General features: G+C 49.1%; 2 protein-coding genes across 8 annotated transcripts in view; one reads left to right on the top strand and one right to left on the bottom strand.

The window, feature by feature from the left end:
- SLC35C1 (solute carrier family 35 member C1) overlaps positions 1 to 13,872 on the bottom strand; it is a 233,191-nt gene that overhangs the window by 28,585 nt on the left and 190,734 nt on the right. The gene's annotated exons all lie outside the window — the stretch shown is intronic.
- The window catches only part of PHF21A (PHD finger protein 21A), a 121,325-nt gene continuing 116,163 nt past the window's right edge, over positions 8,711 to 13,872 (top strand). For 2 of the 7 annotated variants that reach the window (XM_065754839.1, XM_065754844.1), the window contains exon 1: positions 9,738 to 9,911. The gene's annotated coding sequence lies outside the window, so the exon portion shown is untranslated. Of the gene's footprint in view, positions 9,468 to 9,537; positions 9,597 to 9,737; positions 9,912 to 13,872 lie in introns of those variants that run through there. The other 5 variants (XM_065754843.1, XM_065754845.1, XM_065754841.1 and 2 more) reach the window with 4 other exon arrangements.

The raw sequence follows: 13,872 nt of genomic DNA, 5'->3' as shown, positions 1-13,872 counted from the left end.
TGCCAGAGGGAGATAATCCGCTGACAGCCGGTTATGCTAGTAAAGATAAATAAACAGCAGCTATTTGATCCCCTCCAAGGACATCATGGTAGAAGGGGTATAACTTCCCATCCCTCAGCTCTTCAGAGATAGCAGAGAAACATTTGTTTCAGGGGAGTAATTAATTTATTTGAGTCTGGGGCAAAAGAAGAATTGCTGGGGGACAGGGTGGGCTGGAAATGCACCTTTGCATATTTGGACATTTTTCCTTCAATTCCTCTATATCTGTACAGGAGGCATTTCTTCTCCACAAGGACAGGCAGTGTTTGAGGTCTCTCATTTTATCCATTAAGGTTAATGTTCCTAATACAGCTTTCTCATTTCTGCCAGAAAGGATTCCCTGAGGAATTTAAAACTTTTGAATGAATTCCCCGGAAATATCCATTGATATAATTATTCCCAGGCACTGTAAGTTCGTCTTGCTAGAAAGGGGCAACCATCCCATGCAAGTGAGGAAAGACATTGTTCGTGTGAAACTAGGGAGACAAAAAGTCATTTTCTGAGCTTCAAAATGTTTAGCAGTGTTGTAGTTGTTGTGGTCTAAGGATGTAGAAGAGCAAATTGTGAAGGTAGTATATGAAATCAGCTGTTATCGCTGGGAAACACAAGTGAACTTCTAGGTATGCAAACTGGAAGAAGCAAACTTCAAGTTAATATGGATTTAAATGTTGCAGAGAACACGTTTTCCATAGAGGGAGGACTTCTCAGTCCCTCTGAGGTGGAACTAAACCAGCCCTTGTTGCCCCCAGCGGCTCTTCCTTTTCTGTTGTGTGCACCAACAGAAATGCTTTAGTTCATATTTCATACAAATTTGCCATGTGGCTTCCAAGCAAATGCCCAAATGGTCCTTTGAGCAGACAAGCATGAGGCTGTATTTGGTGAGTAAGGATAAGTGATACATTTCCTCTCTGGCCCTCAAGCAGCACCCTTGCACAAGTCCTGTTAGAATAATCTATTCTCTCTTATAAATTGTTTCCCATTCCAATAAATATGAATGATGATGTAAGGATCATTTTCATGCTCAGAGTTTAGTGCTATAAAAACAAAACAAACCATGGTACGAGAAGTTTAATTCTATTGGAGCACAGCAGAAGGCCCACCAAGTCTGTGTACCATGGGCACATGCAAAAAGAGAAGTCTCTTGCAATGATTTTGTTTCCCCTCTGCAAAAAAAAAAAAAAAAGTAATATCTTTTGTTCCTGAATTTGTACCTATGACAGTACTGAAGGAGACCAAAGATGCCTTATCTAGCCCATCCTTTCCCTGATAACGTGTCACCTCAAACTCCCAGTACGTGCATTTTTATGGAAATGACCTCATATCCCAGGAGCTGCCTTTCCAATTCCAATGCAACTCTCTTGAGAAAGGCAGTGAGTCCTCCAGCTACCATGAGGGATGGGCACAAAACATCTCCTTGAAGGGGAACAACACAAGCTCTCATTTCTCTTCACCTTCTTCAGGAAGCTTCCAGCCTCTCGTTCAACTCGTGCTGGGCCAACGGCAAGCTCTGCATTGATGTTTTCAACAACTGAGGTAAACAGGAACTTTGCAGTGTTTTGAAACTAGCAGAGATTTTCATTCTAATTCACTTCTGTTTATCCAAGTTTGCTACAAGGGCAGCTAACTAAATTATGTCATGTGTCCACTCAGTTGCCTAACGGAATTCAGAAAGAAACTTTTTTTTAATGTTGTCCCTCCCAGTTTGTGTTTATGTGTACTATTCATGTAGCGGAGCTATGCCAGTGAGATTTGTGAATGCAATTGACATTATCTAACTGTCTTTTATCTGTGAAGTATAACATTGGTGCATCTTACTGTTACTAATCAATTTTAAATCAAAGAATGCACAAACAGGCTTCATTACTGAATTTCCTAACTTTTGAGTAATATATTTTGCAACTTGCTTGTCACACAAAAAACAGAAGACTTGAGTGGAAGAAATTAAAATCAATTATAAATAAAAGTAGTTCTGTTGGCCTCTTTTTACATGGACTATTGTGTTCAGCAGTGGGGCCTGCAGCGTAAGAAGATTGTGAAAGAGTTGGAGCAGGTCTGGAGGAGGGCCACAAGATGACTGGAGGACTGGAGCACCTCTCCTATGGAGACAGACTGAGGGAGCTGGGCTTCTTCATTCTGGAGAAGAGAAGGCTCTGGGGAGACCTCACTGTGGACTTCAGTGAGTAAAGGGTGCCTACAAGAAGGTGGGTGAGGGACTTTTTAGCAGGGAGTGTAGTCATAGGACAAGCAAACAGATTTAGATCAGATATTAGGAAGAAATTTTTCATTGTGAGGGTAGTGAGGCCCTGGAACAGGTTCTCAGAGAAGCAACACCTGGAGCTGTTCAAGGCCAGGCTGGAACTGGCTACGGGCAAACTGATTCAGTGTTGGCATCCCTGTCCATGGTAGAGAGGCTGGAACTGGATGAGCTTTACAGATGCTTTACAGATGCACTTAATAGAAGCCAAGCTTATTGACTCTTTTTTGACCTCCCCTTTGTGCCTCCCCACTCAGTTACAAATGCAGCACCTTCAGCTCCTGATGACCTGAGAAAGAGGCAAGATGAGACTAGGAGGCCAGAGCAAGAAACCCAGCAATAACCAAACCTAGGTGTAGCAGCACCCACAGTGTGCTTAATCCCCAACAATCTGCCATTGACTAACACTGCTTATTGTTAGGCCATGAAAACCCACTCTGAATCCTTGCATTGTCACCCACCTCTCTGTCTACTGAGTCATAGTTAACTCTTATTCTCGCATGCAAAGCCATGCACAGCTCTGCTCTGACATTGCCTTTCCCCACTGCTCCTTGATAACTGTTGTTTCACAGCTGGTGTACTTGTCAGCACAATGATCAGCCAGGGCAACATGAGGTAAAGACAGGGGTTTCAGTGATTTAATACTTCCCGAAGTTCACTACTACTGTGCTGCTTGAAACACTGATGTTATTCGTACTACATCATTCAACAAAAGACGATACTGAGATTAAAATTGAAATTAACAGTGCGAATTCAGTGCTCAGCTGGTAATCTCAGCTCAAATATATGTCTAGTTAAACACTTAAAGGAAATATAATTGCTTTTTAGGTTCTCCATCTCCTCAAAACCCAGGAATTTTAAATATCCAGTGATATGTAAAGATTTGGGGGCCAAATGTATGCAAAAATTTTTGAAAACTGCAATCAGTATTTACATTTAAAGTAGCTAGAATTATGAAATTATTGTCACCACCTGCTTTTCCCAGTGAATCTTGGTCCCCATTTCCCCTCCCCATAGTGACCTTTTGCATCTTGTGCTCCTCGGGATAGACTCTGTTGTATAACGTCTCCCCTGCTAGGTGCCAAAATGGTCATTAACACTTAAAAGAGCTAAAAAGATGCAATGTTCTGTCTACTGGTAGTACTGTTTATGGGAACGGACATTTCCCTACACATGCTGCTTGCCCGTAATGTCTGATTTCTGTGCATGTGGAAGACCTACCAGCTGAGATATCTATGTGCCTGTGTTAAAACCTGCTGCCTGCTGTCATTGCCTGTGGCTTGAGCCCTCGTTTTACTGCTCCGAGTGGACTTCTATTCACTAATCAGACTGGCGACACACAGAAATGCTCTGTTAAAGGTTGCCATTTCCTTCTTTTGGGTCCCTGAATACTTAGTGGTTTCATTTCCATCCACAGTTTTCTGACTCTACGGAATGTTCTCCTCTCCAAGCTCTTAGGAAATATGAGTGAGAGGGGTTCTGCTGAAGGTATCTGGAAAAGGGCATTTGGATTGGGAAATGGATGAAACCACCAGTGGGCCAACAAGCTACAGCTGAAAAATTTAATGGGGTGACAATATTACAACAAATCAGCCTGAATGAGGGGGCATTATGTTGCTTAACAAAAAGGGCAATGAGCCAAAAAGAGCTTCTTTTACCTGATAATGGAGCTGCAATTGCTCATGGGATAGTTCATACCGCTGGCTTAAAAATGAGTAACTGCTCCCTGGACTGCTCAGGTCTTGGCACACAGTTTCCAGCTCATTGTGATTCTAAACAGTGTGCGGGATCGGTAAGCGTGCTTAGTCAGCCTGGCCAGCCACCCGAGAGCCGTAAGCAATGTCCCCTTTATGACTGCTCACATCTACTTAAAGAGGAAAGATACAAAAAAAAGGTAAGGAAATCCATTCCTCTTGATTGCCAGAGACAGCATCTCTGCTCAGATTTTCCTTCCATCTGGAAGCGGCCAGAGCCATCTAGCTCTCTGAGGGCAGATGCACCCTCGGAAGCAGAGAGCAACAGCTTGTGAAGGGTAAGATATGTGCTGGCCTACCTAAACTGAAGATCTGAGGCGGATTTACTGGTTAAATAGCCCGCACTGTGCTGAAGGTCAGATTAGATAAGCAGCAGCCAGCCTTCCTGACTTGACATACTAAAACCTTAACATAGCCCAAGTTTGTGCAGGAGGCAGGGATGAGATTGTCCAGGAGCTGTTGAGAGGTCAGGGACCATGGTGGTCCTCACAGGCCCCTCTGCTCCCTGTGTCATTGGCATGATGCAGACCTGCTCTCTTTGGTCAAACAATCTTATGCTTTCTTCTCCGTGCTCCGTTGCATGGGTGGACTAGATGATCTGCAGAGATCCCCCCAAACCCAATGCGTTCTATGATCCTATGACTTCTGTTCTTAATAGAAAGGCTTCTCCTGTAAGTGAAAACATTCTGTGATGGGGCAAGAAAAAGAAAGACAAAGTTGTTCTTCTATGGTTAACTGCAAAATCGCATTTATCCCCAGTTCAAACCCACTAGAGACACAGGCAACTTGGTATTATGCTGCCTCTGCTGCTGGGACTTTTTAGGGTACGTCACAGAATCACAGACATGAGCTTTGCAATGGGAAAGGGGCAAAGTTTGAATTACCGATCCCAGAATATAGATCCCAAGCAAAGCACTCCTCACCCACTTGTGGTCCCCTGCAGCAAGAACTCCCCCAGCCTGAGCTGTGCCAGTAGCGCATCAGAAGAGCAAATTTGCAGCTGCACCGCTCCCAACTGAGATCAGCTGGCAACTGTTGAGTGAGCAGTTCTTTCACATGGGGTAGAGCAAGCAGGGGTCTGCTTCACTGGCTGCTGTATGCAATGGGTCCTATGTAGAGCAACAAGCTACGGCTGAAATCAGAGTCATTCTGCTGTGCAGTCAGGTTTGCAGTTAGGTTGCTGTCCTTAGTGGCAAGTCTCCTGCGTGTGTCATGTTCTCAGGCTCTAGCTCCAACTGGTGCTCTAAACCATTTGCTTAATTTTCCTTATCATCTAAAAGCGAGCTATGTTCTACTCTTCCCTAAGTCTGGGAGGAGGAAGGTATGTGCTTGGAGGGAACTCTCTGCTGGAGAGAGAGACCCGTGCTCAATACCCAGCTGTTCTGTCAGACAGGGGCATGTCTTGCCTGAAGTGATCCGTGGCTTTCTCTTTCAAGCACAACTGCACAGGCCGTCCCCCCTCCTACATGCAGTCATCTTGCATTCCTGCTGACAGCATGGGGAAAAACAGTAATAGGCAAGAAACTAACTTTTGGTTTAATTTTTGAGTTGGTTTTGCTGCTGGAAATGGGAAAGTACCACGTGGCTACCCTGCTCTGTTGGCTCCATTTTTGATCTGCAGGTTAGGAGCTTTCACACTTGCTGTTTGCCACAAAACTGTTTCTGCACGATAAGGAATGTCTTCTTGGATTTTGCTGTAAGTGTTCTCCGCAAATGGCACCGTAAGATGGGCTCAATATGTAGCAACATAACTTGTTATTCTGAACATTTATTACAAAAATTATAAGCAACGGCTCTTGAAATGCTCCTGCGTTTCACTTAGTGAGAAACAGCACCACTAAGCAGACTCCTGCAAATCCTTATTGGAAGCCTGTTGATTTTCATGAGCTTTCCACCAACTTTGGAAAGGCTCTGGGGTTAGTTTAGACTTGTGCTTTTGGAAATAAACTTTGAGTAGGGAACGGAGTGATGTGATCAAGCAGACACTGGAAAATTTGTGCGAGCTGAAGGCTGAATTTTGGTGAACAGCAAGATACTACATTAGGAGGCAGGGATGTGGTGGGCAACTTTGTATACGAACACTCTGAAAGCGAAGGAGGGAATTCTTTTTGTAGGCTTCAAGCAAGGCTTTGCATTTCCTGCAACGGAAACATGCTGGATATCTGTATGAAGCCAACAAACAATGACAGCCAGTTTATTCAAGCATTTAGCTGTGTGTTTGATAGTGCTGTTGCTTCCAGTTTCATATATAAAATCATTTCTAATGCTACCAGAAGCAATATGTTACACGCATACCTGGGGAAGCCCTTTTTGCTGATGTGGAAATGAAGCCAGAAGTAGCGTGGAGCCTGGGACTGCTCCTCTTTGTCATTGTGAGTCTGAACAAAGGAACAGTGAATGCACAAAGTCATTAAAGCATTTCCAGTGTGTCTGATTGGAACCTATGGATTAAATTGCTGAGGTTGCGGTGAGACAGGCTGAGCTACCCATCTATGACCCACAGATCTCTGTGGGCAGTGTGCACCGAACACAATGTGGAGCAGCACTTATCACTGCCTGAATTCTGGGATGAATGACATACAATTTCTTTGTACATCTGCTGCAATAGTGAATGATCATTTTTTCTTTGAACTTTGTCCAAAGTTCATCTCTAAAACAAACTTTAGTCAAACTGCACATATTGACTCCTCAACAGAATAAACATACTGAATCTGTAATGCTTAATCACTGTTTCTGACTTCTTCTAACTTGTTCCTTAATCAGAAAGATAGAAAACAGTGAAATAAACGGGACCAGTCTTTACGTTTGTGGTGCATCTATCTAACACTCTGGAGGACAAAAGCAGATCCAGATTGTGCTGCAGGCAGATGACTCTAGCCAACTTTTGTCCAAGGGAAAACCAAAGCCTAGGTTGGTGGCTAGGCTGCGATGTTTGGCCCACAGTTAGCACTGATGTGGGGGAAACCTGAAATGTTGGGGTCTTTCATAGAATCACGGACTCACACAATCATTTGAGTTGGAAGGGACTATTCATTCCTAGTTCTCTGCAATGAACAGGGATACCTACAGTTAGACCACAGTGCTCAGAACCCAGTCCAGCTTGACCTTGAACACCTCCAGGGATGGGGTGACCACCACTCCTCTGGGTAACCTGTTTCAGTGTCTCACTACCCTTATAGTAAAAAATGTATCCAATGTAAATCTACCTTCCTCTAGTTTGAAACCGTTTCTCCTGGTCTTATCACAACAGACCCTGCTAAAGTCCTGTCCTTTATACACCCCACTTTAGATACTGAAAGGCCACTCTCAGGTCTCTTGCAGCCATCTCTTCCCCAGGCTGAACAGCCCCAGCTCTCTCAGCCTGTTCTCACAGCGGAGGTGGTCCATCCTTTGGACCATTTCTGTGGCCCTTCTCTGGGTGTGCTCCAACAGGTCCTCATCTGTCCTGTGCTGAGGACTCCACATCTGGAGACGCAGTACTCCAGGTGAGGTGTCACCAGCGCAAAGCAGAGGGGCAGAATCACCTCCCTCACCCTCCTGGCCATGCTGCTTTTGGCTGTGGGAGGTTAAAAACGGGTGACAGCATCAGGAGCAAAGGGAGGGAGCTGGACACACCCAGAAGCCTCACCCAAGGCATCGGCTTGATCTTGGTGTTACCTGATCTGCGGGGCTGCTGTTGAAATAAGCAGACGGAAGAATGAAAAGGAAGTATCGTTCCATTAAAAGCAGTGTGACAGTTTGGTTATACTGACTGTGTTACTTTCTGCCGCAGTTGGATGCGATGCCAAACTCCCGTGGTGGCTGCAGGTTCTTGGGTCACCCCACAGTGGGCAGCTGGCAGTCCCCCACCAAACGTGGAAGCACTGGTAACTGCTAATGAGGAGGTGGGACGCTTGCTGCCATTTATTCATTTCAGTGCTGCAGAATGGTGTCGCTGAGCCATAACTTTGGGGCGGGAGGGAAGGGGGGGGGGGGGAAAGGCCAGGGGAGGCTCAGAGAAAGGCGAGCGATGCCAGGTAAGCTCAGGCCCGTTTGGGTGCCCTCTACACCTTTTAAGGTCTGCGTTTTCAAGCTGCTGTCCACAAAACTTTCACTTGAATAATAATAATAATTATAAAAGCAGCCTGAGTTCATTACGTAATTACAGGAGCCCGGGAGCTGCCGCTTTAAGAAAGCCGTAAAGTTCCCCGGCAAACCCCCCCCCCCCCCCCCTCCCGGCGGAGAACTTTGACGGGAAAGCGGTAATTAAAACCAAGCACGGCTCGGCGCGGTGGGTTTCGCCGTCCGGTTTTACGTCGATGTTTTAGCGTGACGGCGCCGGCTGCAGCTCGGACGCGGCCCTGTTGCATCAACTTCCTGTGAGGAGCCCCTCGCGGCGGGGCCCCGCGCGCGCGGCTCCTCCCGCCCGCGACCCAGCTTCCTGCGCGCGGCCCCGCCGTGCGCGTCCCCGCGCCGAGCCCCGCGCGTCGGCCGGCCGAGAGGGGGGGGAAGGAGGGGGGGGGGAGGGGGAGACGGCTAACGGCCCCGCTCCTCGCCGCCTCTCCCAGCACCCCCCCCCCCCCCTCCGAGCGGCGGCGGTCCGCCGCCGCTCGGAGGGGGGGGGGGGGGCTGGGAGAGGCGGCGAGGAGCGGGCGGCGCGGCTCCGGCAGAGTTTGGTGCCCTACTTCACTCTACTTTAGTTTCACTCACTTCACATCCGGGCTTTTTCCCTAGGCAATGGGAGCCGCAGCACAGCCCGTTCCTTAGGCAAAGGGAAATAAATTCGCCGCACCGACGCGTCAAGTAGTCCCTCGCGGGAGGAGGCAGCGCGGACGCCCCCGCCGGCATGGAGGCGAGAGGGCGCCGGGGGAGCACCGAGAGCGGCGGGGGGGAGCGTGAGGGCGTGGGGCCGGGCCCCCTCCCTCCCCCCTGCTGCGGGGCGGGGGCGCGCTCGGCGGCTCGTCGGGAGCGCGCGTCAGGCGGGCAAGGGAGGCCGTCGGCGGAGGGATCCGTCGGCGCGGTGCTGCGGCCGGGCCGGGTGAATGGGATTGAAGAAGAGTTCAGCTTCGCGGCTTGTTTTTGTGTCACAGTTTCTCTCCTCCTGCGCCTCGCCGGCTCCGTGCCTCCCGCCCCGCCCGCCCCCTCCTCCCCGCCGCAGGAGGAGCCCCTCGCGGACAGGGGGAAGGAACAGGACCCCACGGAGGCGAGAGCGAGCGAAGAGGAGGAGGAGGAGGAGGAGAAGGGAGCAACCTACCATCTTCCACTCCCCGCTTAGCTTAAAGAAAGTGAGAGGAGGAGAGAGAGAGAGGCGCCCGGAAGAGGGGCACAGGGAGGCCCGGAGGAGCGGCGGCCCCAGCACCCTCCCCCTATGAAGAAGAGTCCTCCCCCTCGCAGCCAGGTCCTGCCAGGGGGCCCGCCGCCGCCGCACCGCCGCCAGCAGGGTGTAGTATCCCGCCTTCCTCCTCCTCTCCTCCTCCTCCTCCCTGCCCCCCCCCCGACCCCGCCGCCCCCCGCCCCGCGCCCAACTTGCGCCGCAACTTCGCCGCCGCCCCCGGCCCCTCCCCGGGGAGGTGTGTGTATGTGCGTGTATACGGTGGGGGGGAGGGGGGAAGGAGGGAGGGGAGGGGGTGGGGGGGTGAAGCGTCCCGGGGCGTCGCGGCCCCCGGGGCCCCGCCAGAAGTTTGCGGGCGGGGCGAGGAGGAGGAGGGGGACGCAGGGCCGAGGGAGGTGGCGGCCGGGCGGGGGGAGGAGCGGGCCGGGATGACACCGCGCCGGGCCCCCGCGGGGACGGGGGCTGCGGGCCCGCTCCCTCCGGCCGGGCCCAGCGACGCGATGCTGCCGGGGAACTTTGGTGCCGGGCTGGGGGACGATGCCGCTCGCTCTCGGTGATTGATCATTCGTAGTAAACCCGCTGCCGCAGGGTTTTTATTTTTATTATTATTATTATTATTTTAATTTTCTTCCTTCCTTCCTCCCTCCTGCGTCCTTTCATTCGCCTGTCTGTGGCCCCGAGCAGCGCCGGGAAAATTCCGCTTCTTCTGCAAGTTGTGCTCCGCCGGCCGCTGCCCCCGCCCCGGGCCGCCCGCAGCGGCACTCCGCTCCCGGCCCGCGCCGTGCCCCCGTCCTCCTCGCTGCTGTCCCTGCCCTCCTCCGTGTGTAGGTGGAGCGGCCCTGTGTGGGACTCTGCCATTTGGCGTGGTACTCGTGTGCATGCTCCTTTCTTCGCTCTCCTCCTTGGTGGTGTTTTCCTTTTTCCCTGCTGCTGGCTTTTTTTGTTTTGTTTGTGTTTTTCTTTCCCCCTTTCTTTCTATTATTCAGAGCTCTGCTGTCGGGCGAGCCGCAGTTCTGTGGTGCCGGGGGTGGGACGGCGCACCTGGGCTCGGGGTGGGTTTGGGGCTCCCCTTTCAACTTCTCCTCAAGTGTCAAAAAATGAGGCCAGGAGCAAGATGTGCTTCAATATGGAGAGGTTTCCAAGTTCCTAATTCTTGGGGGTGGAGGAAAGAGTGCCATTGGAGAGTGGCTTTTGTTTTCGATTGGTGAACAAATGTCATCACATTTCGGTCACGTGCTGTAATATTCTTTGTTCAGCTATCAAAGTATGGTATCTGCTGCACCTGTTCCCACTTTTTAATTGCGAGTAACGGTGACTGCCGGCAGACCTGTAGAGAGGCGTGTGTCCCTCCCTGCTCCCCTCCTGCCCCCTGCATGCTCTTCGGGCCCGAGTGCCAGCTCTGCCATGGACTTTTTCTCTGCTGTGGGGAGACTGTGTGGACAGGCCCCTGGAGCAGCACCAGGATGCCGGATGGGGGCAGACACCCACCTGGCCCGTGGTGTTGTCTTTGCTAGAGCTGTTGCTGCCTGCTGTCAGAGCAGGGGGCGGACACCTGTGTGCACCTCTGGAGGTAACTGGGGCTTGTCATCCTTAGGTGTGCGTCCTCGGGTGTCAGAAATAAGGGCTGGAGCTGGTTGTTTACTTTCTGTTTCTCTCTTCTGACTGTACTCGCCTGTAACAAGGAGGACAGCTGAGTAGTCTCGCTTCTGTCGTTGGGTTCCTCAGTGCCTGCCCGGTGAGGCTGGGTGTGCTATGGAGCAGGGAAGTGCCAGGCTTTGATTGGAAGAGGCTTGTTTGGAGCTTAATTGGTCAAGGTAGAAGCGTTCTTTTGAAAGCCTTGGATAACTAAGACTCTGGTGCCTTCTACCCAGTTAACATGTAATGCTGAAACTTCTATATTAAGTTTGTTGATGGCTGTGCATATGACTCTATAGTTTGTATCCAAATATTGACACTAAGTTACTGGCAAGAGCAGGCTCTTAAACAATCAAAAAGTACTTAGAACCACCAGTGTTATTTGGAGAAGTTAGTTGCCACACATTAGGAAAAAGATCACAGGGTTTGGGGATTCTGTTTGTGTCTGGCATGTTGCGTGACAGTTCAATGGTACTGTTTCTTTGAAGGGAATTTTTTAATGACTGTTTTTAATAAGGAATTCTCTCGCTTCATAAATGAACCTTTAAATTTGTATTTTTTTGGGGGGGGGGGGGAGGGAGGTAGTAGATGCTTCTACACATTTTTAAACCTTTCAGCCTTACTGTGGTAGAGAAATTAGATTGTTGTCTGGTAGTTCTTATCATCCAGAATTTTGTGCCGTGTAGAGGGAGCATTGAGCAACATCTGGATGCTGTGATGTGTATGGGACGTCCCTCGGAGGCCTGGAGAGCCGCTTGCCCAGCAGCAGGAAGGTGCTCACTCAGCACCTGCTGCCTGTGTGGCCACCTGCCCTGCCCTTGGTGTCCGGCCACGCTGAGCCAGGCAGCGAGGAACTGGGGTTGGGTTGGGAGAGGGGCTCATCGGTGCCTGTGGGCAGTAATTTAGAGTGCCGCATCAAGGAATATTTTTTTTCTTCAGGATTATGTTGCTATTATTCATCAGAAGATTTCTATCTGAAAGCTTTTAATCTCTGCTCTTTTTGTGCGTCGTGGTCTGGATTTGTTGTGAGGTGGGAGGAGGCATTGGAGGGGGAGGGTTGTTTTCTTCCTTTAGGGAATGAAAATAGAAAACTTCCCTTCAGAGAACTTAAATAGAGAAAAAGAAGGGAGCTGTGAATTTTCTGCAGTTCAAAGAAAAATACGGATGTGTTTTCCAGCTCCAACAGTAAGATCTCTGCCTTTAGGTTTAGGTTTCGTGAAGCGCTCTTCACCTGAGGCCGCTCGGCTTCAGCTGTGCTTCAACTTATTGGGCCTAAAGAGTTCTTTCTGCAACTTGGTTTTGTTTTTAGAGATGAGCTTTTGCATGTGTGCCTGTTCCACTTTGCTGTAGAAATTCTAAAACATCTTCCGACTGGATCTGTGCAGCTGAGAAGACTTTGAAGCTTTTTTTTTTTTTCTCTGGGAAAATAAGAAGTATTTTAGTAGCTCTTCAGAAGCAGGGAGTGTGGTTGGAGTGCTTAAACAGCAGGCATGGCTATGGCCTAGGCTGTTGGTGCAGTTTGTTTATAATGGTCATAATTGCATATGAACGCGATGCAGCTTCTCAGTTCCTTGGTACTTCTTGGAGGCAGGGTGAAGCTTATTCAGTGAAGCGGACGGATCCTATCGGGATTTGTTTATTAGGGAGATTTCTCTTTCAGCCCCATGCTGTCTGTACGGACCTTGAAGGACTATCTTGTTTCTTACATTAGGGGTGCTTGGTGCGTGGTACAGAAACTCAAGATGAACATCACGTGAGAAACATATGTTGGTGCTTTAACCTTTTTACTGTTGTTTCAGTTTTGTTGCTTCTTGGTTTTGTTTAAAATCACCCAGGAAGGATTCACGGCCTGACAGGGCTTTGCTTTTTGAAGGGGCATTGTGGGTGATGTGAGCTGTTCCACAGCCTGGCCTTTAGGAGAGGCTCCTCTAGCAGAAGGGCAGTGCTAAAAACCTATTATCAAGCTTGTAACAGTATTTCTTTACTGTCCCCTTCACCCTTTATGCTCACAACTGTGCAGTCACATGCGTGGCTGTGTGCTGGAAGTGTAAGGCTCCACAAAGGCCTGGCTCCTGCATGTTCGTGAATTGCCCTTGTTCAATTACTCTGTGCCAGAAAGCAGCTCACGTCCTGCTTCTGATGTATTTTAACTACACAAAGGTTACTTGGGAGCAAGCCACGTACTGGGAAGGTGGAGCAGTGCGCAGGAGGGTGTGGGGTGCTGCTGATGAGAGGGGTAACAGATGTACCCTGTAAGTAGAGGGTGAGCTGAAGGATAGTTTTTATAGGTATCCTACATTAATATTTCATGTTCAGCACAGCACAACGCCAGTGTCTGCCTTGTGCTGGTGATAGAGAGATGCCTTGTGCAGGCAAAAAAAGAAGTTTATTTACAGCTTGGGGGAAACTTTTTTTTTTCATATTGCAAACACAGTCTCATTTCAAAAGAGGGAAAAAGAATAAAAACCACACAAAACCTCTGTGTTTCTAAGTTGTAAATAATGTATAGCTCCTGCACCTCACCGAGTTCCTTACTCTTAAAATTGGTAAAGTATGTTTTAAAGTTGCTTGACTCTGCTTTTATGTTAAAGCCTCACAAAAGTGGAGGGCCAAGTGTAGATACAGGATGGCTGCAAATTGTACAAAAACGTGGAGTTATTTTTAAAAATGTATGTAGCACTGACGAATGGCGAGCTCGTGTAACAATTAGGCTTTATAGTTTATAGCTCTCGCCTGTTTTCAAAATAATCTTTAAATCTGTAGAAAGTTCAGAAAGATCCGTTCCTTTGGACTGGGCTGAGTGCTGCGCCTGCTCCCTAACAAAGCTGCAACTTTGCCACTGACTCTTTTGTTTTAACACTTTGATCGTCCCAGGCTTT

The sequence above is a fragment of the Cyrtonyx montezumae genome, unplaced genomic scaffold (genome assembly GCF_038088225.1).
Source record: "Cyrtonyx montezumae isolate F1298 unplaced genomic scaffold, pur_monq_1.0 scaffold_10, whole genome shotgun sequence".
NCBI classification, from domain to species: Eukaryota; Metazoa; Chordata; class Aves; order Galliformes; family Odontophoridae; genus Cyrtonyx; species Cyrtonyx montezumae.
Note: the sequence above shows the minus strand (reverse complement) of the source record. Positions and strands in the feature narration are given on the sequence as shown.